This window comes from Mirounga leonina, unplaced genomic scaffold (genome assembly GCF_011800145.1).
Source record: "Mirounga leonina isolate KUSES-001 unplaced genomic scaffold, KU_Mleo_1.0 Mir_115, whole genome shotgun sequence".
NCBI classification, from domain to species: Eukaryota; Metazoa; Chordata; class Mammalia; order Carnivora; family Phocidae; genus Mirounga; species Mirounga leonina.
The window spans coordinates 55,557,446-55,564,421 of NW_023270268.1; the positions used below are offsets into that span (position 1 = coordinate 55,557,446).

The window sequence follows — 6,976 nt, forward strand, 5'->3', positions numbered from 1 at the left end:
GGATGAAAAAAATGTATTGTTAGACCTGGCTGAAATTATTGATAAGGGTACACTGACCAAAAAGACCCTGAACAATATTGAATTAACAATAATGAATGCATTATTTTGAATATATAAAAGTAGCTCTAACACTTTACTCATTTGCTTGAATAAAACCTGGCCTCAAAAGTAGCCTGCATTAAATGAAGTTGAGATTTCAGAATATACTTTTTATCCTCTGAAGTGAAAATCTAATGGTTTAAGGAGATGAGTGAACTTATAAATTTATTATGTAGGATCTCCCTATCCCTTAACTCTGTCACCTGGGACTGTCCAGAGGATGTGTCCTCCACATCCTTGAGCAATATAGTTCTTTGAAAAACATCAACATCATGAAAAAAAACCTCTGTATTTATTTGCTGTTATCTGCAAGCCAAAGATTACAGTTGACGATACTGTCATTGCAGTGAGTTCTCAGACCTAAGTGTGATGTTAGGATCCCAGGGCTGCAGATACTGGTTAATGATCAGAAGATGTGTAAGCATGGTCATCATAAGGGGCAACAGGGTTTGCAGTAATCAGAATATTTTGACACAGATCTTTGGTAGGGACTAATTGATTATAGGGACACTAGGCTTGAGATACATAAGTATTTCCTTAAAATCAAGTGGGAAAGCCTCACAATTTACTCAATTCACAGACTTGAGCCAATTCACAGAACTAGACTATGAACTTTGAATCAAATAAATTGTTTGTTCTATTCCGAGTATATGACTTCTAGGTGTGCATCAATACCACCTGCTTTAATTAACATCTTTCTAGACAACAGGATTAGCTGAGAGGAAATTGAGGGCAAGCAGCCGTCTTTAAGGATGTTTCACATATCACATCTTCTCATATTCCATTGGCCTGAAATACTATCATGGCAATACGTCACTGCTCAGGAAATTGAGGATGTAATCTGTAGCTGAGAAGCTATATGCTTATTCAAACTTCAAGAATTCTATTACTAAAAACAAAAAAGGAAAATGAGTAATGAATGAAATGAAATGAATGAGAAATAGTATCTGTTAAATCTTTTTTAAAATCTTTTTAAAAATATTTATTTATTTGAGAGAGAGAGAGAGAGAATGACAGCTGGGGGAGTTGTAGAGGGAGAGGGAATGAGAGACTCTCAAGCAGACTCCACAATGAACATAAACCTGAGACAGGGCTCAATTTCACAACCCTGAGACTGTGACCTGAACCAAAACCAAGAGTTGGATGCCTAACCAACTCAGCCACCCAGGTGCCCTTCTGTTAAATCTTTAATAGTGCTTCCCTTCCTTTTCATTTTACTTCTTTATTTTTTTATTTACATTAATATAGCTTAACAACTTTCTTTGTACTAATACTACTAATCACTGCCTACTTGATATAACAAATATATTCAGAATCCTGAATCATAAATCTTGAATAATACAGATTCTTTGCAAACACATTAGGCAAAGACTATGATGAATTTTTGGAGATAAAGTATATCTCAGTAAATATCAAAGTTGAACTTATAGTACCAGTTTTTCTAATCACAATGATAGATAATAGAAATCACTAACAAGAGATAATTGAACACTTCTCCAAGAATTAAATGGCAGATTACGCCAGTGCTGTTGAAGGGCCCTGGAATGGGAGGCCACTAGAGGCTTTGGTAGTGGCATCCAGGGCCTGGGTAGGGGCTGCAGCTGAGGCTGTAGAGCTCACAGAGGCCAGGCCGAGCACAAGGAGTAGATCCCCATCACCAAGCTGGGACACCTGGTTAAGAACATGAAGATTAAGTCCCTGGAGGAGATCTATTTCTTCTCTCTGCCTCTCAAGGAATCTGAGATCATTGACTTTTTCCTGGGGATATCCCTCAAGGATAAAGTTTTGAAAGTTCTACCTATGCAAAAGCAGACCCAGGCTGGCATTTGTTGCCATCAGAGATGACAATGGACACATTGGTCTGGGTGTTAAGTGTCCCAGGGAGGTAGCCACTGCCATCCCTGGGGCCATTATCCTGGCCAAGCTTTCCATCACCCTGTGCAGCGAGGCTACTGTGGTAACAAGACCCCTTGCAAGGTGACCCGCCACTGTGGTTCTGTGTTGGTGCACCTCATCCTTGCCCCAGAGGCACTGGCATTGTCCAAGAAGCTACTGATGATAGACAGTATTGACAACTGCTACACTTCAGCCAAGGGCTGTACTGACACCCTGGGCAATTACACCAAGGCCACTTTTGATGCCATTTCCAAGACTTACAGCTATCTCATCCCTCACCTCTGGAAGAAGACTGTGTTCACCAAGGGCCCGCATCAGGAATTCACTGACCATCTTGTAAAGACCCACACCAGAGTTTCTGTGCAGAGGACTCAGGCTACAACTGTGGCCACCACATAGTTTTATACAAGAAAAATAAAGTAAAGCTTATTTAAAAAAAATAGATAATTGAACAAAATGATGTTTTTGAATTAAATATCATACTTTAATTCATGGTTCTGAATAAATAATTGTGAAAATTTAAAAATATGATAATGATCCAAAAACACACATGGGATGAAGCTAATGCAGTAGTACAAAATTATGAAAACAAAGAATTAAGTGTTCAGGATAAGAACTTAAGAGAAAACAGCAAAATAAAAAAGATCAGTATAAACTTTGGTGTTCTATTATAAAGCATTTCCTTCAGCATGCTGTTATTTCAGTCAACTTCTAAAAACAAAATAAAAGCTATTCAATTTGTTATTCTAACATGTATTTCAAAATTCAATACATTTCTAATATACATTTCAAAATTTTCTAAAATGTATTTCAAAATTCACATGCCCAAACTTGAGCTCTAGCCTTGTCATCATCATTTCAATAAAAGTTAACTCGAGGCTTCTAATCACTCATGACAAATATTTGGGCAGCCAACTTGATTTCTCTTTTCCATCTCCTCTATCACTGATCCATAGACAACATTTTTTCTCTGACTTCAGAATAAGTCTGAAATCTGATCACTTATCAATACTTCCACAGTACTAAAATGGAACAAATTACCCATATGATTACTACCATGAATGATTCAAATGAATATGCTGAATGTGAGAACATGAAAGCAGAACAGTACACATGGTACAATTCTATTTTTTTTTTTTAAGATTTTATTTATTTATTTGTCAGAGATAGAGAGACAGAACACAAGCAGGGGGAGAGGCAGGCAGAGGGAGAAGCAGGCTCCCGCAGAGCAGGGAGCCCGATGTGGGACTCGATCCCAGGACCCTGGGATCATGACCCGAGCCGAAGGCAGTCACTTAACCAACTGAGCCACCCAGGCGTCCCTACAATTCTATTTATAAGATGTCCTAAAACTAGTCTATGGTTTAAAAAAAAAAAAAAAGTTTTCTCTGGCTGGGATATTGACTGAGAAGGGATATGACAGAAATTTCTAATGGGAATTTTCTATTGGAAATTTTTCTAATGGAATTTTTCTATTGATAGGTATATAGTTTAGCCAGGTATATGCATTATTAAAAATTCGTTGAATTTTACTATTAAAATGTGTTCACTCACTAAATGCAAATTTTACATAACACAATGGGAACAAGTATTTATATCTAAGTTTGCTTTTCACATCAGTATGGGTAAAAAATCCTAAAACTATTTGTTATGCTAGGCTTAAACAAATGAATAAATATAGTGAGGATAATAAAAGTTATATTTCTCATTGTGGTGCAAGGAGTTAAAGATATGGAAAGTTAAAATGCTAGAATGAAGCTTGGGTTGTTGCATTGAATTGGAGATATCAGTGTAGATACACACACACACACACACACACATATGTTATATCCGCACATACATCTATATATCTCCTCCTATATCTGTTTATTCAAAAGACCTAAAAGCAATGCTACACCAGTGACAAGGAGCATATGTAGCATCCAGCTCTTGGTTTCTAAATAAAATTCTCCACTAAATAAACCAAGGAAAATAGTTGGTTTCAGGGTGCGGCTGGAAAAGTAGAAGATAAACCTAGTACTTATTTTAACACTGGAAAGTAAAGAAGTAATTAAAGAATTATAGGACCATGTCAAAAGGACACACAAAACTTAAAGAGGCTTCCACTGGCCAAATGTGGGACAAGTCAAGCATCAAAATAAATAAAAATAATCCATCGAATGAAATGAAAATTCATAAAATCATACTGATATATTAAATATCACAAAAAAAGCTCTTTATTAGAATGGAGGCTGAAGAATGTAGTAGGAATGTTGAAACTGGAAAATCATCAATGGATGTTAAACTATTCATTGAAATTTTTATAAGAGAATATTGAAGTATTTTCATAGTTTTTCCCAAGAAATGTTAATTAGAAAAAGAAAAATAGTATTTACAGAGAAACCTGACAGGTACAACTTCCAGTGATTAATATTTAATATCACCAATACGCAAAATCTTGTGCTTTCTGAAATAATGCACTGAAGAGGACATTATATTATTTAAGAGGTAATCTCACCCCATATACATAACCTAAATAGAGTCATGGAGAAACATCAGAAGTACACAAAGTAAGGGGCATTCTACTAAAATAACCTACATTCTTAAAAAACATATATTTTTAAAGATTTGATTTATTCACTTATTTGAGAGAGAGAGAGCGCACCCGAGTGGGGGGAGGGGCAAAGGGAGAGGGACAAGCAGACTCTGTGCTGAGTGTGGAGCCTGATATGGGGCTCAACCTCATGACCCAGAGATCATGACCTGAGCTGAAATCAAGAGTCAGATGCATAACCGGCTGAGCCACCCAGGTGCCCCTAAAAATTTTAAGAGAGAATGACAAACATTTATCAAAGTTCTCCAATGTAGTCTTGTGCCCCCCAGTTTTCCCTAATATCTCCTGTTCTGGACTACAAAAGGGGGGTTCAGTAACTTCAATTAGATAAACAATATGGCATATCCACTATGACACATATATAAGTGCCACCTAATAGAATATATTACCCAGTTTAGCTGATAAAGATATTGATATCTAACAAGTTCCTTGAAAGTATTTCAGGTAAATAATTTAAAAAAAAAAATCAATCTTTACTGGGTAATACTTAAAGCAACAAAGGTATACACCAAAGAACATTTAATATTTATTCATTTCTCCTACTTCTTTATTCAATTTCACTCATTTAATAATAGTTAAGCAGATGTGCTTCCTTAATCTTGGAAATCTCGCAGGCATATTCAGGAGTAATCTTTTTGTTAGTTTTAAAATTTATTAATATGTTTTGGTAGTTAATGCCACAGTATTGAATACTGGTGAATATCATGGTGACCACAATAAAACCACAATGGAAACCTGCTGTTCTTCAGGGAACATGATGTGGTTTTACTGTGGCTTGGTAACAGGTGACAAAGAATAAACAAATCTGAAATAAATCAATCACCAGTAACATTTTTTTTTCACTTGACTGAGTTTTTGTCAATGTCACAAAATTGCAGAACATTGGAGACTTGGACTGCATAAAGCTGTAAGCATTCAGTCCCTCTTTTGTGATTTTTTTTCCCACCTCATTTTGTTGTTAAATGGACTTTGTTTCAGTTTCTAGCTGGTGGGTATCCTACAGGAATGAAATTCTGATACAATGTTTTCAAAAGACTTAAAACAACTTCAGTGATTATTTAGGCTTAGCAGCTTGTGAGATAATAAGTTGAAGTTTATCACTGCCAGCATTTCAAATGAGTGAAGATCATTTAGGAGTGAAGAGGTCAGTAATTCAGAATGTTCTATTTCAGTTGGAGAAGAAAAGTAGATAGCAAAGGGAGTCCCTGTAGGCTCTGTCATCAGGCACAAAGCACAGGATGGAAATTAGGAAGGCTGCAAATCTAAGAAGCAGTAGCATTTCCAAGAAGAGAGAAATAAAATAGAAATAAGATGTTGGTAGAAAGGATACCATTTAGAGGTACCCAGGAGAAATCATCCTGGAGTTTTGAGTGATGATCCTTTCATGAACTGCAGGAGGTTGATTTATACACCTTCATTTGCCATTGTAACCATAACCATAATTACTAGCCTACCTGCATTTCTCATTCCAATGAGAGAAAAGAAGTTTAAATTATTTTTGGTAGTTATTTTCCTAAATGTTCCAAGGTAATCAAAGAATCTGTATCAGTGATTCTTTCTGTAATAGGCCAGAATAAGTATTCCATTTTGAATGCCTATATTAAAGTTTGCTAATTTAATTTTGTTTTTGGCAAGAAAAATTGAGAAAGTCCTTCCTGAGAAAATGGCAATTCAATACCAACTGGTAGTATTTCCTCCCTGTCTTCTCCCATGCTATCGAGATCATTTGAAGATAAAACAAGGGTTTACCACTAATTTGGGAATTAATAAAAGCACTGTCTCAAAGATGTTCTTAGGATAGGGGAAAAAAAAGGAGAGAGAGACACAAAGAGAAAAATTATGAGTTGGAGAAACATCAGCCAATGTATTATATTTTATGCTTTAAATTATCTTAAGTAGTTTTGATTTGTCTGTTCAACACTTAAATATAGTCCTATCAAATTATTTTATTATCCATAACTTCTTCCAACTAAGAATAGGTAACTTTAGCATGAATTAGCATTTTACAACATATATACATTCAAGAGTAACATTAATCATACTCATCATTAAAATAATATATGTATTATTTCCTTTGAATTGTTTGGTTTTAAAGATTGTATTTGTCTTAGATATAGAATCATAATTTGTATGGGTAACCTCCACACAGTTCCTGTTTGTCCACCTGAAATAATTAATAATTTCATAATACATTTTCTGTAAAGACAAAGCCACATTTCAGTTAATACAAGTCATTCTGGGTTTTAGAAAACAGATCTGGGGAAATTCTCTCATGATCATCTTATTTTCTTTCTGATTACTATGGATAAAAGACTAACAGTGAAGAGTTTTAATTGAAGAATCATTGGAGAAGGGTATAGCAATAGTCATTAGAAGTACCTAAGAAGA

At 35.3% G+C, this 6,976-nt stretch overlaps 1 pseudogene; it reads left to right on the forward strand.

Moving 5' to 3' along the window:
- LOC117999484 overlaps window positions 1-2,394 on the forward strand; it is an 83,959-nt pseudogene extending 81,565 nt beyond the window's left edge.
- Window positions 2,395-6,976: the final 4,582 nt, after the last annotated feature.